The 25,687-nt window shown below is 47.8% G+C and overlaps 1 protein-coding gene across 1 annotated transcript in view; it reads left to right on the top strand.

The window, feature by feature from the left end:
- The first annotated feature begins 1,712 nt into the window (after window positions 1–1,712).
- LOC138503007 (antizyme inhibitor 2-like) overlaps window positions 1,713–25,687 on the top strand; it is a 216,363-nt gene continuing 192,388 nt past the window's right edge. Inside the window, exon 1 of the mRNA XM_069622439.1 lies at window positions 1,713–1,823. The gene's annotated coding sequence lies outside the window, so the exon portion shown is untranslated. The remainder of the gene's footprint in view (window positions 1,824–25,687) is intronic.

The raw sequence follows: 25,687 nt of genomic DNA, 5'->3' as shown, positions 1-25,687 counted from the left end.
CCCGCTTCTCTGGCTCCTGCTTGCACAAAAGCAACGTGTACAATCATAGAGGCAAAACTAGGAGTAGTAGAGCTCAGACCATCCGTTCTACCTCACGGATGTCGTTGTTGCTGCTTCTTCCCGCTCATCTCCCCCTTTTTCCCATCGCACCTCACCACGCCCATCTAGGTGTGGCAGTTGGTGCCCTTGGCCAGGATTGACAGATTCCTGTCAGAACAGCCATTCTACCTCATGGATGTCGTTGTTGCTGCTTCTTCCCACTCCTTTCCCCCTTTTTCCTGTCGCACCTCATCAAGCCCATCTGGGTGTGGCAGTTGGTGCCCTTGGCCAGGGTTGACAGATTCCTGTCAGAACAGCCATTCTACCTCATGGATGTTGTTGCTGCTTCCATAGCTCTCAACTCACATGCTTTTGGCGAGTGTCACCCGCCTTGTAAAGAGGTGATTCACCCGCCAAGCCTGCTGCCTGCCCATTCATTTCAATGGGCACTCACCCGCCAAAAACAAAATCGGGTGTTTTCACCCGCTTTTGTGACAGTAATAGTTGAGAGCTACGGCTGCTTCTTCCCGCTCCTCTCGCTCATTTTCCCGTCGCACCTCATCGAGCCCATCTGGGTGTGGCAGTTGGTGCCCTTGGCCAGGATTGACAGATTCCTGTCAGAACAGCCATTCTACCTCATGGATGTCGTTGTTGCTGCTTCTTCCCGCTCCTTTTCCCCTTTTTCCCGTCGCACCTCATCGAGCCCATCTGGGTGTGGCAGTTGGTGCCCTTGGCCAGGGTTGACAGATTCCTGTCAGAACAGCCATTCTACCTCATGGATGTCGTTGTTGCAGCTTCTTCCCGCTCCTTTCCCCCTTTTTCCCGTCGCACCTCATCGAGCCCATCTGGGTGTGGCAGTTGGTGCCCTTGGCCAGGGTTGACAGATTCCTGTCAGAACAGCCATTCTACCTCATGGATGTCGTTGTTGTGGCTTCTTCCCGCTCCTTTCCCCCTTTTTCCCGTCGCACCTCATCGAGCCCATCTGGGAGTGGCAGTTGGTGCCCTTGGCCAGGGTTGACAGATTCCTGTCAGAACAGCCATTCTACCTCATGGATGTCGTTGTTGCTGCTTCTTCCCGCTCCTTTCCCCATTTTTCCCGTCGCACCTCATCGAGCCCATCTGGGAGTGGCAGTTGGTGCCCTTGGCCAGGGTTGACAGATTCCTGTCAGAACAGCCATTCTACCTCATGGATGTCGTTGTTGCTGCTTCTTCCCGCTCCTTTCCCCATTTTTCCCGTCGCACCTCATCGAGCCCATCTGGGTGTGGCAGTTGGTGCCCTTGGCCAGGGTTGACAGATTCCTGTCAGAACAGCCCCTCCTGCGCGCGCTTCCGGCCTGTGCTCAGTGCCAGCCCTTCCCGCCCTTTTCCACCCCACACGCCAGCTTTGCGCACGGACCGCGTCTGCGCTCGTCAAGAGGGCGGGGTAGCGACCGGATCACCCAATGGGATTATTTGAAAGGGCGGGGCGCGTGCCTAAAGCTTGCTCAGAAGGAGGCCCCGCCTACAATATCTCCGCCTGGATATGCGCAAGGACGCTGAGAGGCAGGCACGAGCCGTGGATCGCCCAATCGGAAGGCCGAGCGCCGCGTGCGGGGGCGGATCCTGTTGCCGTGGCGACGCATGTGAGTCAGAGGCGCGCGCTGCCATATAAGGGTGGGCGGAGGCCCTCGGGTCTCAGGGCAGGAGCGAGAGCAGGGCAGGGCCAGAAGCAGCAGCAGCAGCAGTGACACCAGAGACATCAGAGACATCCATGGGGCACAGCGGCCGGGTCAATGCGGTCTGAGGTCTCTAGACGGTTTCTTTTGCTTCTTGAGTGGTACATGGCGCGTTGTGTGCAAGCAGGAGCCAGCACAGGGAGTCAATCTTTGTCTGGGAAGGAGGGAAGGCCCTGAATACCTTCCTGGCATCCCCTGCCACTCCTCAGAGCAAGCCCACGGGCTTCCAAAGAATAATCAGCCAAAGTGCAACCTCCATTGGCTTCAATGGGAGCACCACCCAATAGTCCCACCATGGCCTTCAATTGGGTCGCCTTAACAGCATTATACTTCATCCACCATTGAAACCCAACTACACACCATAGCTCTCAACTCACAAGCTTTTGACGGGGTCACCCGCCTAGTAATCAGCTGATTCACCTGCCAGTATCACCACACACCCATCCACTGCAATGGGCAATCAGCCCCCTAATAATAAAATCAGGTTTTTAACTCTCCCTGACGACCCTAAAGGTTGAGTACTATGCATAACTCTGAACTCACACGCTTTTGTCCGGGGTCACCCACCTAGTAATCAGCCGATTCACCTGCCATTATCTCCACACACCCATCTAAAACGGAGGATACAACCACTACATTCCCTTGCCCAATTAAAACAATCTGTTTTCCCCCCGCCCTGATGACACTAAAGGTTGAGCGCTATGCATACCTCTGAACTCACTCGCTTTTGACAGGAGTTCCTCACCTTGACATGACTTCCCCACCATGGAATCAATTCACCCACCAAACCCCTACACTTCAATGGGCTCTCACCCCCCCTCCCACAAAAACCAAAATCATCTCAGTTCAACCGCATAGGCACTCAATGGTTATGCCATATGCAACTATCTCACAAACACTGGGTTGCAGTGAACAGGAACTTGTGGATTGTTTTGAGCTAAACTTCAGAGCTTCAGATGTTCCCTTGCAATAATGTGGCATTTGGATATCCCACAATTAGGCGGACTGTAGCTGTTTAGGTTTGCTTTGCCTACACATGCGAAATCCCTTCAGCAAATATTAGCAACAAGAATGAATGTGTGTGTGATAGTATAATGTTTGCAAAAGTGTGGTAGGTAAACGAGATATGTGTACACTTTCAATTGGTGTATTTTTGTATCCCTCTTGCACCCTTTGGTTCAAACAATCCCTTAAAGTAATGCGTACAATTCTTGGAATATTATCTTGGTTTTTTCCCTTTTTTAATATAGTGGAGTTAACCCAGATCTTAATTGTGAAATATTGCGCAATCTGAGATTATACATAAATTAATATCCACAGTCCCGAAATCCACTGCTTTTTTCCCTTGCAAACTTTCATAAGAAGGTATTGACTTCAAAAAATCTTGACAGAATATTGATGACTCATTACAAAATAATCAACCACTAAGTATATATATCGTATTTCACTTTGTTCTCTTTTTAATAAAAACAGGGGTCGAAATTAGGATTTGTTGACCAGGAGCAAAATGCAGCTCCAGGGTATCAGGCATCACCCGTTAGGCAGGACTGGGGCAACCAGGAGCTAGTACATGGTGCATAGCAAATGTAAATTTTGCGTAAAATGCAAACTCTAACCTTTTGCCTATTTTTATGTTATTCAATATGCTTTAAATGTCCATTAACTATGTTCTTTATTCTCTTTTATACACATACCCAAACAGTTAATATTACATAGCAATGTTTGTATGGCACCATTTGCCTGGGGTGTTAGAAGTAGCTCTTGGTTTCAAGGTAACCAGGCTCTCTTTGGCTGTTACTGGGTGCTAAATAGCTTCTAAGCTTCTGGCTATTTCGAACCCTATAATTATTTATTTCTTATATAGTGCTACACACCCATAGGTCTCAGAGCGCTGAAATAACAGAAGACATTATCCCACAGAGTGGTGCTCAATTTATCAACCTTGGAGGGATAAAAGGCGAGTTGACCAAGCCGTGATTCGAACCTGCCACAGCAGGCTGCGCACAGATATCAGGGGCCAGCGCTTAAGTCACTGTGCTATCTGACCAGCTGGAATTTTGAAATTGTTTTAGTTTTTCTTACAAACATTTTAGTACTTTATTATATCACACCTTATCAGTACATTACAAGTCATACCCACATAAGCATTTATGATATGAAATTATATGATATGGCATTTATAACACACCTATACACAAGTGTTTCAAGGCGCGACAAGGCAAGGGAGGGCAAAAGAGGGAGGACAAAAAAGAAAAATACAAAAAATACAACAGCGGGAGGACAAAATAAGAAAAATACTAAAAATACAACAATCTTACTAGGCCTGGTGACATTGAGATCGCACAAGTGCAGGGGAGGGGAGAGGAGAGGGGAGAAGTGCCAGTGGAGGGGGTATGCGAGGATGGACAAGTGCAGGACAAGGAATCAACATAACAAGTAGTGCAGCCAACAGGTGGCAAGTGCGAGTGTGAGAAGCGCAGACAACAGGTGTCTAGAAGTGCAGGAAAGGGGACTGTAGGGTTACAGCTATAGACCACAAGTGCAGGGAGTGCCAGGAAGCAGTGCGGGTATGCAGCTGGACGGGCAGTGACCTGGGCCTGAATTCAGAGGGTAGCCAGGTGACCAGTGCAAGTGTCAGACAGGAGATCTGCAGGGGAGAGGAAGACAGAAAGCAGAAGCAAAGACAACGGTCGTGAGGTGCTTCCGGGACCAGAGATGGTTCTGCTCCAGGTTCAGACAGGCCGGGAGGCTGTTTCAGAGAGAGGCACCAGCCAAAGAAATAGAGATCTGCCCCCAACTCATTGCTTGGAGAAGCGACTGACCCTCAATGAGTTGGAGGTGGAGGAGCGAAGAGCTAGAGTAGGAAGGTATTTTTGTAGAGAGAGTTTGAAGGTATTGCAGTCCCAGCCCCCAGAAAGACTTGTGGACAATGCAGAGGGTCTTGAACTTGCCACTGGGAGCCAATGGAGAGTTTTCAGAGCTGGAGAGATACGATCCCTAGGCTTGAGGCCAAGGACAAGTCTTGCAGTCCTATTCTGGAAGAGTTGTAGAGGACAGAGAGTAGAGGCAGGTAGATTTAGGAAGAGGATGTTGCAGTAGTCCAGCCTAGAGAGAACCAGAGCTCTACAGACAGTGAGCTTCTGGGGGAAAGTGAGGAAAGGAAGAATACCTCTGAGGTGGTGCAGCTGGTAGTTTGACTTCTTAAAGACCTCAAAGATGTGAGTTGAGTGTGGAGTCGAAGATGACCCCAAGGTTCTTAGCCTCACAGGTGGGAGCAGAAAGAGGCCCCAGAGTGGGCAACCAGAGAGTGACAGGAAAGGAAGGTGCTGGTGAGCCAACAAGCAGGATCTCTGTCTTACTGGCATTAAGGCAGAGTTCATTGGCGGCATACCACTCATGGATTGCGGACAATCTGGGATGAGAGAGGGAGAAGAGGCGGCTGAGGGGAGCCTGAAAGCGAGCTGAGTGTCATACGCATAGTACTGAAAGTGGAGCAGAGAGCAGCTATGCGGTGGGTGAGAGGTGCCAGGTATTGGTTGATTTAAACCAAGATGTATTCTAAGAGACAACAGAGCAAGAGAGATAGTCCCGGGCAAAGTGAGAGAATGCTGGAGCATACAGGCATGGTGTCTCTCCCGCACTTTGTGCATTCTGCCTGACATAACCCGTTGAACGATTGCCCATTATCTTGTGTGCAAACCAGTCTTGTGCCTCATTTGACTGTTTTGCTCCCCCCAAACAATAAAGGCCTTGTCACCTCTTAGCTGTTCAAACTCCTCTTTCTTGCATCGGGCATCTTCCCTGCCTGTTTCAAAATAGCCATTGCATTTTGTATTTGTATTTTGTTATTAATATAGCGCTCTTTCCCCACTTGTGTGGCCTCAATACGCTTTTTCCTTAGTTGGAACGCCCTTGGTGACCGCAGTCCGAGTGGTTCGAGATTCTAGGGGATTAACTTAAATGTGTGTGTTCATGTTTGCCAATCTAAGACTTGGGTGGCTGGCAAGGCTTGACGAAGCAGCCCAGTAGAGGTCAGGGTTAGAGATAGATTGCAATTGTCAAGAGAGTCTATATGAGGCCAGCTATACCGGTTCATTTCGAGGGGTGGTCGCTGTATGCTAGTGGCAGCAGTGTTTGGGTACGTAAGGTGTTTGTCTGGACGGTTCTGTGTGGAAACTAGGTCGGATTTGCTTAGCCGTAGACATGTTCTATAGTGCATGGTTGTTTGGCCGTGCCTGCCGCCTGCGAGATTGCTTATAAGTCTGGGTCCAGAAATTGAGAGTCCTGTAGCGATGGGTCTAGGTTTCATACTGTTGCCGGTATCAGAGTATAATAGGCAGAGACGGAGTCCAAACCTAGATTAGAGGATCCTGTACAGTGGGGTAAAGGCCTATGTTACACAGTGCAAAAGGTGTAAACATATGGTGAACCCAGGTCGAGGCAACACCTAGATTTGGGGAATTCTGTAAAGGGGGAGAGGCCCGGGTGATTCGTCGTATAGTGAGTCAAGGAGGAGGCTGAACCTAAATTGGGAATCCTCTATGGTGGGCCGGCGACTCAGGTTTTGCGGTGCAGGAGGTCCCCATATATAACGAACAAGAGGAGGGAGCTACCCCTTGATTTGTGTGGTGGAGGGGGGGCCTAGGCGGGGCCAGTGGAGCTGCCGGCCCCGTTAACCCCCTACCGCCGCATTACGAGGTTTGCTTGCGGGACCCGGTAAGGACACCTGGTAAAACCAGGCGTACTTAGTGGGTCCTGCGAGCAGACCAGGATGCAAACAACGGGCCCGTTGTTTGCATCCTCCCCATTCCCATTGAGCCCAATGGGGGTTCTAATGGGAATGGGGGATGTACAGGGTCTGGGTTCCTGGAATGGGGAAATACCGGGCCCTCCAAGGTCGGAATGGCCTGGTATTTCCCCATTCCAGGAACCCGGACCCGGTACCCGGAATGGGGGTAGCCATGCCGCAAATAGTGGCATGGCTACTTCCAGGGTCCTAATGACCCCTATTGTATGGTAGATATCTATAATGTAACTGTCATCAATGGCTTGTTGTACCTATCTTGGGGAATAGGTTTATGGTGGGGGATTGAGGATTGCTAGTGTGGGGAGCTTCCCAGAGGATGCGTGCTGCGGGTTAACAGTGTCAGTGGACGGTTGATGATGTGTGTGTGCTGGCCAGGGCCACTTATCTCATTGTTAGTTGTCTCTCCAGTGGACTGGTGGGTGGGGATTTGGGGTGAGTGTGAAACGAGTGTGGCCACAATGAAAGTAGCTGACTTATTTCAGGTGCTTATGGGTTGGAAAGTTGTTGTGGGTGCGTTGATGGTGGATCAGGAAAGCCACAACGAAAGCTGCTGGTTCTGGTTGGCAGGTTCTGGTTGGCAGGCAGTGTTGTTGAGCGGTGTGTGGTAGTGTGGACCGCTGCGAGAGCTGCCGACCCCTGAGTTATGATCCAAAGCGGAGGAGTTTATTAGTGGAGTATTCAAGGGGTGCAGTGGCTTAGAGTATTGGGAAGAGCCAGGTTTTATGGGCCTTCCTGAATTTCATGTGGTTATCGATGTTGCAAATGTGTAAGGGGATGGAATTCCAGATAGTTGGTGCTTGGACAGAGAAGGAGGAGCCGCAAAGTCTTATGGAGTTATACAGTGGGATCAATAGGCAAAATGCATTGTGAGATCTGAGGTTCCTATTGGGTTGGTAAGGGACAATTTTGTCTTGTAGGAATTCAGGGCCAGTTTTGTGGATTGCACGATGGGTGATGCACGTGGCTTTGAAGGTGGTGCATCGAGCAATAGGCAGCCAGTGGAGGACTGTCAGGGTAGGGCTGATGTGTTCTCTGGCAGGAAGGTTAATGAGTAGGCGTGCTGCTGCATTTTGGATTCTTTGGAGTTTCTGTAGTTGGGATGCGGGGGCTCCTAGGTAGAGGCAGTTTGCGTAGTGCAGGTGAGAGAGGATGATGGAGTTGATAGCCGAGAAGCGGTGGGGATAGGTGAGGTAGGGGAAAATCTGCCTGAGGATGAGTGAAGTGAAAGAAACAGGTTTTGGATAAGCTGGTGGTGTGTTTGGTGAGGGATATCTCTGAGTCGAATTTGCATCCAAGGTTTTTGACCATGTTTGAAGGTACTGGTGCTTGTCCTAGTGATTTGGGCCAGGGGATTGGTTGGGGAATGAGGGATTTTTTTCCTGCAGAGTAGGATTTCGGTTTTCCCAGGGTTGAGGATGAGGTGGTTGGTCGTGATGCAGTGAGCGATATCAGAGAGGCACGATGATAGGTCCGGGCTGCCGGATCCTTCGGAATTTGGGATTTTGCGGATGATCTGGGTATCATTTGCATAGTTGTAGCATGTAAGGTTGTACGAACGGATGATTGCGGGGATGGGTTGTATGTAGAAATTGAAGATTAGCAGTGACGTGGATGCTCCTTGGGGAGCACCTTTGCAGACTGGACGTGATATGGAAGTGAATTGGTCGAGGTGCATGATTTGCGACCAGTTACAGATTAAGGAAGAGATCCACGATAGGGCGGTGCTTTTTTGATTCCTAGTGTTTGAAGTCTGTCTAGTTGAATCATGTGGTCAATGGTATCGAAGGCTGCTGACAGGTCGAGAAGGATGAGAACCGCACAGCCGTCTGTGTTCTTTTTAGGTCATCCCAGATGGAGACTAGGGATGCTTCTGTTCCCCTTATTGGTCTGAAACCTGATTGTGCTATATCTAGGATTTTATTGGATTCAGCAAATTGGCCAAGCTCTTTGTAGGCCGCACGGTCAGCTTGGTGATGAAACGTGTATTGGAGATAGTTCAGTAGTTTTGGGGAAGGAGTGGGTCAAGCGTAGTTTTTTTGAGAATGGGTTTGGTGTAGGATGTTTTTAAGGCTTTTGCGAAGGATCCTGCGGTGAGGGAGTGGTTAAGGATTGCGTGTGCTACTTTACCTGCACAATGTGGGTGGGCACGGGTCTTTCGGAGATCCTGACAGGCGGCTGGCCGCTAACAGTGACAGGAATTCTTTATGTGTGATTGGGGAGATAGAGTCGAAAGAAGTTTGAGATTGGGGTGGGGTTTGAGTGGTGTGCTGCGGGTGGGTGGGCGCTGGTGGTTTAATTTGGCGATGATGGCGTTGTGTCTTTCATTGGCGGCGCTGTCGAAGTGAAGCGAGAGGGTGTTGCATAAGGCTTGGGAGCTTGGGATGGTCAGGCGGGAACATGAAGGTGATTTGAATTCTGCTACGATTTTATGTAGTTTCTTACTTGGGTTGCAGGCATTTTGGAATCGGTTCCCATAGAATGATTTCTTACTTTTTCTGATTTCTGATCTGTAGGTTCTGGTTGTCCTTGCTAGGGCATTTTTGTTTTGGACTGAAGGGTTGGCTCCCCAGGTCTATTCCAGGCAGTGCTTGAGAGTTTTTCAGGGGTTTGAGATTGGGGGTGAACCAGCTCGGCGAAGGTCCACATCTCTGTGAGGTACGTTTTGACAGGGTGAGGGGTTGGAGGGCACTGGTAAGCCAAAATCGAAGGAGTCAATTGCCGGTGACCATTCCGCTAGGAGTGAGGTGAGGGAGTTGCGCAGTGAGAGTTCAAGATCAGGGGTGATTACCACTTTGTGCCATAAAGGGAAAGTTGGGCGGGCAGTTTGTGGAGGACGTCTTGGGTGTTGGCCGCTGACCACAGTGTTGAACGATATGGTGAAATAGAGTGCTGAGTGATCAGATCATGACAGTGGGCGCGGGGGTTGGGTGGATATGTTTGAGGTGCTGAAAATTGCATCCAGAGTGTGGCCTCTCGTGTGGGTGGGAGTGGATGTGTGATGTTTCAGATTGAGTGGGTCTAGACCAGAGGTCGCCAAACAGTCGATCGCGGGCGACTAGTAGCTCGCCTGAGCCTTTTCAGTCGCCCGCCTGAAGTTACCGAAAAATAAACATTTATCCTAAATTATATTATTTAATGGTGCGTTTTGCGTGTTCCGGATCCGAACCCTGGTCCTCCCAATTGCGGGCGGGGAGCTTGGCTGCTGTGCCACATGGAGCTGCTTGGAAATCCACTGACAAGTGTCAGTATCACGTTATGCTTCTGCAGTCCGCCTGTAGTACCACAGTTGGCCTTGTGCGCCCCCACGACAGTCTTGCTTAAGCAATCTGCTCTTGTTTGCCAGAGATGTTGGAGGGGCTGGGGCAGGATCAGGATCATTGTGACCACGCAATGTAAATATCACAGTAGCACTGCCACTCGCCTGGGAAATGTTCAAAATAATATTTAAAAAATGGTGCAATTTCTTTTATGTGGCTTCTTTCCAAATTCCACATTGTACATTTCCACTTTAAATCACTTCCATGACACAGGTACACCCACTCTTAGTACATTAAGCGATCCATAGACACGCTGTACAGTAGAAGCCTACCAGGGTAGCTCAGCAGGTTGACAGACCGATGCTGAGATGTTATATATTCAAAACTACAGGTTGTTAATTGTATGACTTTTTGAAATGCCTTATAAAAAAAAGTGCTATACAATGTGTTTGGCCAGGGTATGGGTTGGGCTGGTTGCTTGCTTATATTCAGGGCTGAGGTGGGGATATTTCTGCCCCTGTAGTGAAAATCAAAAGTTGGCACCCATGAACCCACAGTTTAATTTTCTAAAAACTGCTGTCAGCATAACAGAAGCATTTATTTGTGATCAACCAGTTTGACAAGCATTTAAAATCTTTATAAATATAACTTGTGCTAAAACACAGAGGGGCACACAAATAATAATGGTGTGTTATTTATATAGCGCCTTAATCCAAAGCGCTTTACAGAGCACATATTTACATGCAATATCACCCAACTGAAATTGGTACTCATTTATCGACCTCAGAAGGATGAAAGGATGAGTTGGCCTTGCTGGGACTTTAACCTACGACCTGCAGATCACGCTCAGATCGCAGCAGCGAGCGCTCAACCCGCTGAGCTATCATACCAGCAAATAACGGAGTATGTGTGGTGTCTGACAAAAAAAACATTTCAAAGAAAACTCGTGAACGCAAGCAGCATTTTTCAATTTGGAAATTGCTTTTTTTTTTATGGAAGTGTGAAATGCACATTTGGAAAACAATAGTGTGCCTAGCATGTAGAAAGCCTGCATAAAACGCAAAGGAAGGGGCACAAAAATTACAGGATATTTGTGTGGAAGTCCAACAAATATCTGTCTTTTTGAGGCAGCTACTAATAAATAATAATTCAACATAGAGGTTTTTGAAGTTCTTAATATATTTGTGAAGGGATTTGTTATTCCATCTGTTTAAAGAGGGGAACTAATGGAGCCAAAATAAAATTGGTAAAAATTCTGAGGTTTATAAATATCCCCACCCTGATATCGCCCGCTAGTAGCTCTCCACTGTTGGCCTCCACTACAAGTAGCTCTAGCTAACGTAAAGGTTGGAGACCCCTGGTCTAGACTGTCTGTAAGTGACCTGGTCATGGGGTTTGATGATGAGTCTCACCATATGTTGACATCTCCTAGGATAATGAGAGTTGGATGTTGGATGAGGTTGGCGGCCAGAGCTTCACCAAATGAGTCTGCAAAGTTTTTGTTATAGCCAGGGGGTCTATAGATGAGTAGGAAGCTGTGTGAGGTGACTGGTGCAAGTTGGAGTTTTACCAGGAGGGATTCGTACTCTGTGGTGCTGGTGGAGATGTCCATGGTTAATAATTTAAATTGGTCTTTTTGTAATATTGCCAGCCCACCTCCCATATGGGATCTGTTGCGAAAGTGAGAGTGTAACCAGGTGGGAAGTTGTGCGCGAGGGGTTGGTAGTCATCCGAGAAACAGGTCTCAGTAATGAAGACGATGTGTGGCTTTTCTTCTGTGATGAGGTCGTAGATGTGGAGTTTGTTTTTGGAAACTGACCTGGCGTTGATGAGGGTGCAGGATATTTGGAGGAACGCCTTTGTGGGTCGAGGGAGGGTGATGTTTGGGGGAAGGGAGGGGTCTGATGTAGGGAAAGGCAGTGAGGGGCGATTGGAAGGGGGGGAGATGGAGTGTGAGGATGAGGGGGTAGTTGGAGTGGGTGGACAGGGGAAGGAGGGGAAGAGAGTTGGGACTGGGTTGGGTGCGGGCGGTGAAGTTTTGCTCCTATATTGAGGTGGAGGTGGTTGAGAACTGTGTGGGAGATGCTGGGGGGGCATAGGTGTCTGGGGTCTCCTCCTTTCCTTGCATTGTGTGCAGTCATGGGAGTGTGCGAGAAGGTGGGTGGTTCTCTGGTAAGTGGAGTGTTGGCCAGAGCTTGTCTTGCTGCGCTAAGTGAGGGGAAGTGGGAGATGGGAGTTGTCTGTAGTTGGTTGTGGGGAATGTTAGTGGGCTGTGTCAGGGATTGTGTGTTCTGTGGGTGGGAGCTATCTGATCCTTCCCTCCATCTTGCTGCTCTTAATTGTGCAGAGCGGGATCTACCAGTAGGGGAGAGGGTGACAGTTTGAAGCGGGAGGGTAAGGTTGGTACGGGGGAAAGGAGGGGAGTGAGGGATGCCAGTTGGATGTGTGCTGTGGGAAGGTGGTGGGCTGTGTAGTAGTGAAGGTATAGAGCAAATGCCGTGGGTCTCAATGGGGCTAGGGTTGCACCAGGGAGCTGCATGCTTGTGCCAAGTGAATGACATGGTGCCTCGATGACTGTTACGGATGGAGGCCTAAACTTCACGAAATGGGTTGAGTGCAAGGAAGAACAGGACTACCTTTTGTGTATGAACACCACCTACCTAGCAATGCAGTTTGTGTACAGGAATAAACACAGCTACCCACCAAGCAGTTTGTGTAGAGGATTAAACACAGTTAGATTTCAGAGTCCCATATAGTGGGAGGGAGGCCAAACACCTAACAGTGCAATTTGTGTACAGGACTAAAACACAACTTCCTAGCAAATCAATTTGATATCCCAGGCTAAGTACAACTGTCCCTCAGTGCAATTTGTGTACAAGACTAAGCACAGATAACTAACAATGCAGTTTGTGTATAAGACTGACCACAGCTAGACCCACGGGTCCCGCAGCAGTGGGGGAGAGGCCACACCCAGAAATGCAATTTGTGTACAAGGCTTGTGTACAGGGCTAAGCACAACTAGCCAGCAATGCAGATTGTGTACAAGACTAAACACTGCCAGATCTGAAATCCTGTACATTGGGAGAGAGTCCCACTCCCAACAATGCAATTTGTGTACAAGACCAAACACAGCTAATAAACTATGCAACCTGTGCACAAGACTAAACAGCTGCCTACAATGCAGTTTGTGTACAAGACCAAACACAGCCAGATCTGGGAATCCCGTACAGTGATAGAGATGCCTAAACCCAACAATGCAATTTGTGTAGAAGGCTTGTGTACAAGGCTAAGTACAACTAGCCAGCAATGCAATTAGTGTACAAGACTGAAACAAGCTACCTAACAATGCAGATTGTGTACAAGACTAAACGCAGCCAGATCTGGAATCCTGTACAGTTGGAGAGAGTCCCACTCCAAACAAAGCAATTCATGTACAAGACTAAACACTGCACCTCAACAATGCACTTTGTGTATAAGACCAAACACAGCTAATCAACTATCCAACCTGTGCACAAGACTAAACAGCTGCCCACAATGCAGTTTGTGTACAAGACCAAACACAGCCAGATCTGGGAATCCCGTACAGTGGTAGAGAGGCCTAAACCCAACAATACAATTTGTGTACAAGACTAAACACAGCGACCTAACAATGCAGTTTGTGTATAAGTCTAAAAACAGCTAGATTTGAGAATCCTGCATAGTGGGAGAGAGGCCTACTCCTGACAATCGGGAGAAGAAATGAACAATGACTAAAAATGTCACAGTATTGTAATAGAGCAACAATGTCCTAGCTGTCCCTGACGGAAGAACACCCTGTCCCTGACAGGAGTGCCTGGCCCTAGATGGTGTGTGGTGCACCGCCTATCTAACAGGGATAGTGGAAGAGAAAACTGTCCCTAATCTCTACCAATGGAAAGTGCCAACTACTGTTAGAGTTAAAAAAAACTCGAGAAACAACCAATCGGCTATTATGACTCAAACAGGACTGCATTTTAGATCCTGTCGGTAATAGCTGACTGACTGGAGGAGAACAGTGTATACTTGTGACCCTGGGACTATTTTAAATGATTTATTCACCCACAGGTATCAACTATGCCAAAACACAATTGGTTGTACTTGAAAATATCTTAAAACCAAATGCCCATGAAAATGGACCAGTAAAAAGTGCTCATAAGCAGTGAGTACAGTTATAATTAGAATATGTTGTATCCCTTTTACTTATATGGGATATCAAAGTGATCATGAGACCCCTCATAATCTGTTGGTCGACCGGTTTCAATGGTATTCAAGATTCAACCATCTTCTTCGGGACCGTTGTTTTAAAGTGTCGTGGTTCACATTCCAAGTCACTGGGCCTCATTACACGGACGGCGGTAAGGGTTAACGGTCACCGTTAATGGCAACGGTGACCGTTAACCCTTACCGCCGTACTACGAGGTCCCTTTGCGGGTTGGAGGATTTAACGCCTGCTTCTTGCAGGCGTTAATATCCAACCCGCTAAGGGACCTCGGAGCTAATTACGGCACCGCAAAATTGCGGTGCCGTAATTAGCGCCTTCCCCATTTCCATGGAGCCCTATGGGGCAGAAATGGGAATGGGGAAGGGCAATGGCGGAAAGGGGATTTACCGCCCCTCCAACCTTGGAATGGGGCGGTAAATCCCCTTTCCGCCAAGGCGGTGCCGGTATTTTACCGGCATGGACCAAGGTGCTAATAGCACCTTGGTCCACCGCCTACCGTGTAATGAGGCCCACTGTATTGTACAGGTAGATGAGCGTCTCCGTCTGCTGACGGTATTGGATGGTCAATGTGGAGAGGAGAGCAGCGTGGTTTCAGGGCGAGCCTCCTGCGATTTATTTTCTGCAGGCGTCCCGTGTCACTTTTCGTGTTGCTGCGGTTGCTTGATAGCAGCAAGTGAAACTAGGCACAGGCTGAAGATGTCAAGTAAGCTGCACACAGAGAATGGACTGGTGCTACACAGGTTGGTGGTGAAGGAGAACTGAAATCAGACAGCGGGCAAGACTTATCCCCAGTATCCAGATAATCAGGGGCTCGAGTCTGACTATGAAGTAACAGGAACACTTTCTTGTCCATCAGGACCTGGGGTGGCTCTGACAGCAGAACCACAGATCGTTCTGGCACTTCCTGCCTCCCAACCCACATTGGAGGCTTAGCATACCACTGCCAGCGTAGGTGAGTGCTTCCCTTGCTGTGTGCTCGAGAATAGCATAAACATGGCGAAGTCTACCGGCTCAGGATGAAAATAAAGAACTCTGAATGGTGTTTGCTCTGCATTTTGGATCTGGGAGATGAATGGAAAGAAGCAACATGCTGCTGAGCTTGGGAAAGGCTTGATTATGGAAGTGCCCCAGCATGTGCACGACAAGGTGGCCCACCAAGTCATATTCAAGCTGGGTAATGTAGTTCCTGCACGCAAGGCACCTCAATTCCCATGGACAATCTTGCTGTCCCAGTGCACATAGGCATTCAAATGTCATGCTATGAACAGGAAGATACAGGTTTTCAAATGCCACTGCATACCAGTGAGGAGTATTACGTCCCTGCAAACAAAGCAGAAAACTCCTGAGTGTCAACTGACAACTACTTAATGGGCCTCATTATAAGTATGGCAGTAAGGCAACAACAGTGCCGTAGTGCTACCGGCAACATTGCTACCATACCGCCATACTCTGAGCTGTGCTCATGGGTGTCTGTCAGCCTGCCACGTCTGACCTGGCAGGCAGAGCGGCACCCGCGAGCACAGCAAGTCGGATGCACCGGCACCGTTATTAACGGTGCCGGTGCATCCGACGTCCCCATTCCCATTGAGCCCTATCTGGCTAAAATGGGAATGGGGATGTACCGGGCCCGCATCCGCGAAAGGGCAATTACTGGGTCTGGCTGGGCCAGAATAGCCCGGTAATTGCCCATTCACGGGTGCCGGACCGGATGCGTTTACCTCCGACCTCGTAATGAGGCCCAATGTTTTTGCAACAGCTTATACTTTCTGACTCTCACTATCCTCGAATTCCACTCAAACATCTGGTGAGGAGAATGCAAGCCGTAAAGACGGCAAAAGGATGGCAAGAAAGAAGTTTGAAAGATTGAGTTATGTTCTGGGCAGTATTCATGAATCCTCCAGTCTTGGTGAGCATGTGAGAAATTAAGAAGAAATGTTTATTGGTGCTGGCAATACTCCTTCTGTCTCGTGAAAGCTCTCTACTACAACACTGCCACAACAAGGCCCTATCAACATCCAGAGGCATTCCTGCCAGGGAAGGGAAGCTTGGCCCCACCAGGACCACAGCCTCATCAAGTGCATTGACTCCTGCCTTGGGGAGAGTAAGTGGACATCTCCTGCTAGAGGAAGGAGAGGCTGAGGCGGCCTCCTGCTGTCGTGGGAAGACCACCAGGTCAGAAAGATAACCGCAAGACCCCCTGCCTGGGGGAATTTGGCCCAGACACCCTGCCACCACTGTCTTGCTGCCCCACTCCCTGCCGCCACAAGGATGTGACTCCTGCCTGGGGAGCCTGGTTGCTGCAGGGTGCTGCCTCTCCAAAGCTGGCCTACCATCATGCCGGTACTGACCTTGGCGCCACCCTCCACTGAGAAGGTGCTTGTGCGGCCTAGAAGGGGGGGTGAGTAACATGCTGCCACTCCATGCCCTGTCAGCATACAGAGACATTCCCGCCTGGCGGAACCTGAATGTGGTGCAGCCTAGACGCCCTGCTATCCATTTTTCGCTGCCTGCCCTAACATCAAGTGACTAAGCCGATGTGGCCCCAGGTGCCCCGGGTGTGGCTTTGCCGGCCCCTGAACTATGCTATTGACTGTTCTGAACTAATACGAGTGCAAGTTTGAACTGTTTCTGCATCCCCGCAAATGCTTAAAGAGGACTCAGTAAACATGTATTTTGATGCTGTGAGAGCCTGCATGTCATTTATATGCTTAAAGTGGTCTCAGTAAGGATATGTATGTGAAGCTGTGCTCCTGCAGATTGCGATTTGACCCCATGACCGGGTTGCGTGCGACAATATTCCATATCTAGAACTTTGTATGGCGACCTCAAGCCAGGCGACTCAGGGAGCTGGTTTCCTAGCCAAGCCAGCAAGAGAAAAATACATTTCCCATAGTGCTCTTCAAGAACAAGCATAACCGGGACCGGAGTAGTGGAATTAAGCAATGTGGAGACTGGAAACCTGCCAAAATGAAGTCAGCGAAGACATCAAGAAACCTGTCTCAGTGCGCAAACATGGAATTTGTACAGGCAAATCACCCTTACATGGACTGCATCTCCCACAATGTCCATCTCGCCCAACCAGAAAGCCTGAAATGAATCAGGGAAATGAAAGTATCCCTTCAAGTAAATTCTCAAAAGTGCTCGTTATTAAATGTTAGTTTTGTTTCCTTTAAGCTCTCCCTATCAAGTGGTCATTCAGTGCCCAGGCGAAGAGCTGCTCCCACGCTACTCTAAGTGATGGGTCTCTTAGGACCGGCAAGTATGGGCGGAGGTGGGGCATGTAATATTCTATGGCCAGGAGGAAGGCTGTGTAGTATACACGTACCCTTCTCCTTTTTAAGTATGTTGGCCTCTTTATTTCGTATACAAATTGGTGTGACAATTCTTCTGGGTAGTTATCGTCTGGCAGCACCATCTACACCTGCACACTGAACTTGTTAATTAGCTTTTCTTAACAATACAATATTACGCAGTTCCTGTATGTGCGAGAGAAAAAGAGAACATTCACGTGTTTACATGTGTATTGGTGCAAGCAATGTCCTTCAATTTTAGTTACAACTGTACTTAGCAGTCAATGGGGGGGGGGTTTGCGCTCAGATGGCGGAAGTATTTTTACTCTTTGAGCGAGTGATCATGGGGTGGGCAGTATGGGGGTCACCCCCTTCTTCGTCAGTTATTGTCTCCGAGGGAACAATTGGGTCGTTGTCTGTGGTGGAACTTTCTTCCGCTGTCGGCGATGTTGTTGCTGTTCTTCCAATGGACCTGTCGTTGGCGCTGGGACGGGTCTGCAGTTTGTAGATCTTTACGTCATGTAGGTGGTTCCAGGCACGCTTATCCTTTAGTTTTACTGCTCTTGTTGATACGTCCTCTACCAGATGGGGGCCAGTGAACCTCTTCTCGTGCCACCTTCTATTGAAATTGCGAAGTAGTACGTGGTCACCTTTGGCAAGTTTGCACGAGTTCTCCTTTCCCAATTCCGTACTTTCGTCTTTTTCTTGATTGCTGGTAGACCCGCCCCGTGTGCGCTCGAGCTGTTGAGACACAAACACAACACTAGTAATCAAAGAAGACACATATTGATACATTTCATCTCCTAACACATTCGCTGAACTTTCGTTATCGGTGAATGCCCTTGACGTTGGTGTTAGGGGAAGGCGCATTTGACGTCCAGTAACCACTTCGTGAGGGGTGAGGTGGTGGTCGGACCCTGGCCTGTTTCTAAGTTCAAACAATGCTAACGGAAGGCAATACAACCAACTTTTCTTTGTTGTTTGTTGTATTTTAGCAATTGCCTCCTTCAATAGGCCATTCAGGCGTTCACATACACCATTAGCCTGTGGGTGGTATGCACATGCAAATTTGTGTTTAATGTTCAGCAGGGATGTAATATGCTGGAACATTTCATTTGCGAAATGGGGGCCGTTGTCTGATCTTAACACCTCGCACACTCCCCACCTGGGGAAGACCTCCCTTACTATGAATTTGGCTGCTCTAAACGCATCAGGGTGTGAACAGGGCCCTGCTTCAATCCACCTAGAAAATGGACATACTACTACAATCATATACCTATTGCCTTGACAGATGTTGATCATATCAACATAGTCAATGTGAAGGTGCCGAAAAGGTCCTTCTGGCCGGGGTATTGTACCTCTTATCACTTTTAGAGTATGACCGGCCGTAAACTGTTGACATGTGAGGCAATTGCTGATAAAATTTGACACATGGGAGGTTAACTCGGGACAAAACCAATCTTCTCTAATTCGTGCTGCAATTATTTCCTTGCCTGTATGGGCAGGGTGATGTAATTGGCTTAAGGCGGTATTTAACAGTGCCAACGGTATTACAACCTTCCCAGTGCCACCCTGGCGCCATAGTGCGTCGGTTGGTGACATTGTGCATCCTCTTTTCACCCATACTTCTTTTTCGGCCATTGGTGCAGCCGCTTGTAGCTCCATAATCTGTGTGGCTGGGAGATGGGTGTACCCTTCTCTTATTAACATCTCCCTCGCTATTCCCCTCCCTCTCCCTCTCTGTGAGTCTGTGGGGTTCCATATCTCACCAAAATATGCAGCATATTTCGCATGTGCGTCTGCTGCTGCATTTCCTTTTGAAACGTAGTCTTCTCCATTGGTGTGTGCGGTGCATTTTACTAGGGCTAGTTCTTGGGGGTCGTTTATTACTTCAATTAGTTCAGCCAACAAGAGGGCATGTTGTACTGGAGTGCCATCAGCTCTCCTAAACCCTCTCCTTCTCCATTTTGATAGCCCTGAGTGGACAGTGGATGTAACATATGCACTGTCGGAATATATAGTTACTCTTTTATTAAAACTTTCCTTTAATGCCAATATTAGTGCAACGAGTTCCGCCGCTTGAGCAGAGTAATGCTGTGGTAATTGTACACACTTCATAGCCACACACACCGGCGCCTCCATCATTTTTACTACTGCTGCCCCAGTCCTTCGTATCCCATCTCCTTGATCAATAGTTGATGACCCATCAATAAACAAAAGCTCACCTCCCTCTAGTGCGTTTTCTTCAACTTTCCTAGTACATGAGTATATTTCAGTTACTTGGGTGCAGTCGTGGGCGTAATCTCCCTCTTCAATTACTTCTGCTAGGAACCTTGCAGGGTTAACCGTGCTACATCTAACAATTGCCAGTTCAGCTTTAGACAAAATAATCTCATAACCTGATGCCCTCTGTGTCGTTAATGTGGACTTAGGTTTATTCAATATCGCAAATAGTGCATGTTCCACAAATAGTGTAGTTGGACACCCCATAGTTATTGCTGATGCTTTTTCTACTGCAAAAGCAGCTGCAGCAAGACCTTGTTCACAAGAGAAGTGGCCTAACATTATAGGGTCTAAGTGACCGCTGTAAAATGCTACTGGTTTATAGCCCATGCTAGTTTTTTGGGCCAATACTGCTTTCATCACTGCTGAGTCGCAATGTGAAAATATAAAGAAGCGCCGCTCATAGTCTGGGGATGCAAGTACTGGAGCAGTTGATATCGCGTCTTTTAATTCGTCAAATGCCTCCCTCATTTCCATAGTCCATCCCAACTTTTTCTCCCCTTTATTTGCTTCCTTCAAACCCTCAAGCAGGGGTCCTATGTATGAGCTGTAATCAAATCCACCTCAACGTTACCCAAATCCATCTGTATTACTCTATTGAAAATTGAGGGTGATTCACAATACCCCTGTGGTAATCTGGTATGTTTCCACTTTGTATTTCGGTAAGTGAAGCTTGTCAAATCTTGTGAGTCTGGGTGTAATGGTATTGAGAAGAAAGCATTTTTAAGGTCAATCACTGTAAATCGTGATGCTTCTGCTGGAATGCCACACAATATTGTGGCTGGGTTTGCTGTTACTGGATACTCTGCTTCTACTATGTTGTTCAAGGGTCTGAGGTCCTGTATGAAGCGCCAAGACCCCCCTTTAGCCTTGCGCACCGGGTACACAGCTGTGTTACATGGTGATTCTGAGGGGACCAATATGCCATTGTTTATAAGGGCCGTTATGGTTTCATATATGCCCTCATCTGCCTCTTTTGACAATGGGTACTGTTTAACTCTTGGTAGTATGGCACCTTTTTTCAATTTTATCCTTACACCCCCTATGCTTTTTATGCATCCCACGTCATAAGGGCTAATAGTCCATAATGATTTGGGCACCTTTGACATATCCTCCTTAAAAAATGGGACTGGGGTGCCTGCGGGTGCCTCAAGTGCCATTGCAATTTTCTGTGCTACTTGTTTGTGAGCCACTCTTAGCCACATTTCTACACTCATCATGAACACCATTTCATTTTCTTCCTTTTCTTCTGAGAACAGCTCTTCATCTGACACCTGGGTCAGCCTACATCCTTCTGCTAGTGCTATCACCGCCCTCCATGCTCTCCCTTCTTTATCTTGGGCGTGCACAGCAACATAATCAGCTGTTGCAATAATGCTCTCAATGTCCACTACAAACACCTTCCCTTCTAGTTCATTAACTGGTGTTTCTGGTCGGAATAGATAGGCTGCTGGTCTCCTCCATATTTTCCCTTCTATCCCTGGCATCCATGCAAATGCCATGTCAGTGCCATATTGGAATATCTCGCCATCTACTGGCTCCGCCCTAATCGCTGTCTGTCCACAGTATGCTTGCAAAATCTGTCGTGCTGCGATCATGTTAATCCCTGGAGTAGAGCAAATTATGCCATCCTCTGTAAAGGAGATCGTCATGTTCAACCTGTTCATTATGTCCCTCCCCAGTATATTTACTGGTGAGGCACTATAATACAAGAGTGGAACTGACAGATCATAATCTCCAATAGATAAGGGAACATTATCAGTAAATGGAACCAACCCTTTAGCCCCAGAAAATCCTTGGGTGTTCATGGCTTCGCCTGACATCTTAAATTTACCTTCCCTTATGCAAGACCGGGTTGCCCCGGTGTCAACAAGAAATGATAATTTTTTGTCACCTATCGTTACCTCTATGCGTGGTTCCTCCGCACTATTAGGTGTTACTGACAGGATGGGACACACCAAGGCCGTCTGTGGGCTGGCCTATTGGGGGTACAATGATTGGCCATTCCCTGTGTAAGGGTTGTGTCCCAACACCGTCACCCCACCCAATTGTGTTCGTTCATTTTGGGGTGGTGGTTGTATTAACGCTACTTGTTGTTGTGGCGGTGGCAGGTACTGTGTTATTTGTTGTTGTGGCAGTGAATAGGTTTGTGGCTGTTGTGTTGTTTGTTGTTGTGGGTCACTCCCTTTTTGTGACGTCTGCTGTTGTTGTATGCCCTGCTGTTCTTGTAATGTCCTAGGTTGTGCTTGTTCATTCCATGCTGGTGTTCCTGGCCTGACCCTACATGTACGTGACATGTGTCCTAATAGTCCGCAGCTCCAACACACGGGTGGTTCCCTGTTTTGCCATGGGAAGCTCCCTGTGTTGTCCTGGTATACGGGTTGCCCTGTGGGGTAGTTATTTCTTAGTCCCCCAGCCTGTTGTTGGGTATTATATCCATATCCTCTCCCCCTCATAAACCCTCCTCTCCCTCTGTTATAACTATAATACCCAGTTCCTTGCATTGGGTACCCTCCTCCCATGTTTGGTGCGTGTAATTGCAGAGGCGGCACTTGCTGTATTACACCTTGTGGAGGCGTTATTTGTGCGGGATCTTGTGCAGCCACTACTTGCGTTGGGCTTTGGGCCATTGGTGTGGGCGTAGTTATTAGTGCCCCTTCCATTGTGTATTTAGTAAGTTTTTTCTGTACTAATTTGGCCTCTTCTGTTTTCCTATCCTCTTCCTTTTGTTTCATTTTTCCTTGCCATGTTCTGCAGTGATGTACTATAGTCAGTTGTATTTCTGGCCATGGTTTTGCTTCCATCCCCACTACTTTCTTTAGTTGTTTTTGAACTCCTTCTGGGAGCCCTTGTACTAGTATATGATAAAATATGGCTGGTGTTTTGTCCCATTGTTCTCTAGTTTCCATGCGCCACTTCTCTTGAACATCCTGGATATAATCAACAGGGCCCTCATTTTCACCCATCTTACGGGAAGTAATGGCTCCTATGTCTGATGTGTCTGGGTACTGCACTCTCAGTGCCTGCCATAGCGCATGTCTGCAGTTTGCAAATGGTGCCCCATCATGCGATGTGTTCGTTATTGTTACCCCATGGAATCCCGCTCTTTTCCAAATGTCATCCGCTCTATCCCCTAATATTGATATTAACAGGCCCTTCACATCTCCTACTGCTAGTTTCTGTCCTGCGGTGTGTTTTTCCATTTCATATATCCACTTACCCGCACCTCCACTTAGTGATGGGAGCCTACATTTTATATTTTCCTTATCCGTATGTTTCCAAGGTACATACTGTGGTCTAACCCCTCCTCTCTCCAGCAGTGGCATTAAATTCTGTCTTGTGTCACCCTTTACGCTCCATAATGTTGAGTCTTCACACCCCTCCTCTTCCCCCATTTCTTTTACTACTTCAAATTCTTCCTTACTACCTCTGCTCCTACCTCCCTCTTCTTCCTTTCCCCTTTTTTCATCATTTCCTGTGTTCAATATGGGTATGTTTATTTGTCTGTCTTGCCTGCGACTAGGGAGGTCCCTAAGCCGACATGCATAAGGTGTAAATTCATTCATGAAGGGCGCGAGCTTTATTCTGTGCAGAGAGCGCGCGGTAGTTGAACATGTAGGGCGTGACGTGGGAGGGTGCGATGGTGATGTGGGTGGCGTGGTTTCATTGGTTTGTGTTTCCCCTATTCTTTTCACTTCCTCCTTACTTCTCTCCAGCTCCTCCCATCTTCTACTCATCCAGGGCGAATCTATGTTTGTTCTAGTAAGGTATAGTTTATCTAAGCTTTCCCTTTCACTCTTCCTTCCATCCTTCTCCACTCCTCCTTCCTCCTCACTGCAAAAATCATTCATAAATGGCACCCCCCACTCTGCCTTTTTTCCTTTTATTGTTACTGTTTTTAAGTCTATTAGGTCTCTTTCTCCCTTTCCGTTGTTACCAACTGTTCCCCTTTGTGCTGATGTTGTTGCTACCTCTCTACTTTTATATACATCTCCCCATCTTTCACTCTCCCAACCCCTCTCTTCTCTTCCTCCTTCACTCCTCTCCTCCATTTCCCTACTATTTTCCTCCCTTTTCCTTTTCAACTCCTCCATTACTTCGTTGCTCATCTGTTCCAATATCCTTTCATCCTCTTTCTTCCTTTCCCATTTCACCCTTTCTCTTTCTACTATACTCTCTATTACCTTCCCCTCTTCATATTTCTTAGTTGCCTCTGATATTATCCTCCTCCTCCATATTTCCATTTCTTTTTCCTTTTCTTCTTCTTCCTTCTTCTTCTCTCTCAGCACTACTCTTGATACCCTATCTGCTGCTCCTTTTACCCTTTCAGCTTCTCTCTTTTGTTCCTCACTTCGTTCCCTTAATTTTTCCAATTCGTCCTTACCTTCTTTCCTTTTCCTCACTCTCTCTCTTTCCTCCCGCTCAAGTTGTTTGATCAGTTCATTCTGCTCATCCCTTAGTTCTGCTAATCTTTCCTCCAAAATCTCTTCCTTCTGCCGTAGTAGCTCCTCTCCCCTCATTTCACTCTCTCTGGCACTATCCTCGTTTGTTCTCCTTACCGCCTCCCTTCCTTCTCCAGTTAGTGAGCCTCGTAATTTCAACAATATCTGTGCAGCTATCCACTCATCGTTTCCTATCTCTGCAGTCTGCTCTTCTCTAATCCTCCTGTCCCCCATTGGTATCTTCCCATGAGCCACATATGGTGGAGGGCTGTATGCCGGGTTTGAGTATCCTTCAGCCGCCCTTAACTGTCCTGCTATTTCTCCTAATTCTCTTAAAGGGTACAACCCTCCTCCCTCTGTTTTCACTCCCGGTGTTATGGGTATCCCATTGCTCGGTTCCTTTTTTATGTCGTCTGATTTATCAATCTTTTCTCCTCCCTGTCTTTCGTTCCCCGTATTCTTTGTGCTTTCGCACTCCTTTTCCCCACCCGTTCCTTCTTTCTTAATCTCCTTTTCTTCCGGTGTTTCCCCCATAGTGAACATTCCATTTGGTCCTGGTCGAGACCCCTGGAACATCCTCCATAAGTTAAACACCTCCACATGGTTTGCCAACTTCTTCCCCTTGTATGTATTGTGCAGATGGTTCAGTAGTGAATGTTGGGCATATGGATCGAAACTACCATTAGGCGGCCATGGTGTTAACATTTTGTTATCTGTCCCCTGGGTCCACTCTATGCTGTACTTAATTAACTTCTCCCTATGTGGTGGCAGTGTGGTGCATATGTGCTGTAGTGGGGTAGTGAGGGTGTTCCCCCACCCTCCCGACCCTCTCCCGTATGACATAAATTCACTCCCCTTGTTACCCTTCCCCTTACTAGCAGTTTACGATATACAACCTTGTATTGCTTACCTCGCCCCGCAAGTGTGGGGACTTTCGACACTCCTTTTGACAAATTATGCAATAATAATAAATATGATGTTATATTATATTCCTTCCCCTACGGCCCCCTGCGGCCGAAGCGCACGCAGCCCCCTGCGGCTGCGTACCCCTTACGATGATCTTATACAGTCGTCCTGTTTCTCCGTTCTCCTCCCCCCGTTTACACTTGCCGTGGCCGGCGTTCTCCGTGCGCAGCCACGCCCCTTTCCCCTTTTTTTTTTTCGATCCACTGGTTTATAGTTTATCTCCGTACCAGCTCCTTTATCATGCTTCTCTTCCCCACCACTCTCAAACCCAAAATTCCTTGTGCTCGCGATATCCTATTAAATCCCTACTGGTGACGTCACCGATTTCTTCGAGCTACTGGTATATTCTTGTTATGTTTTTTAAGTTCAAAATACACTTGCAATCTACCCCGCTAACCCTACAGCTGTCTTCCTGTCTCTCCTGGAACAAGGTAATCTCATCAATAATATAACCGGACTGCGCACGCTGCGTCGCCTCGCGTGTGATACGCCCCTCAACAGGAGGGCTTAACCAGCCAATTATCTTCCGTTTTGGGCAACTATGTAACTAGCTACCGCCCACAGGGAAACGTCATCTACCTATCGAGTTTCTTGCTCGAACAATAGGGAACCTCATCTACTCATTGATCAATAAATGTCAAGTCGTAG

Source organism: Ambystoma mexicanum, chromosome 11 (assembly GCF_040938575.1).
Source record: "Ambystoma mexicanum isolate Mex_15411 chromosome 11, UKY_AmexF1_1, whole genome shotgun sequence".
NCBI lineage: Eukaryota > Metazoa > Chordata > Amphibia > Caudata > Ambystomatidae > Ambystoma > Ambystoma mexicanum.
This window is presented reverse-complemented; position numbering and strand designations above follow the sequence as displayed.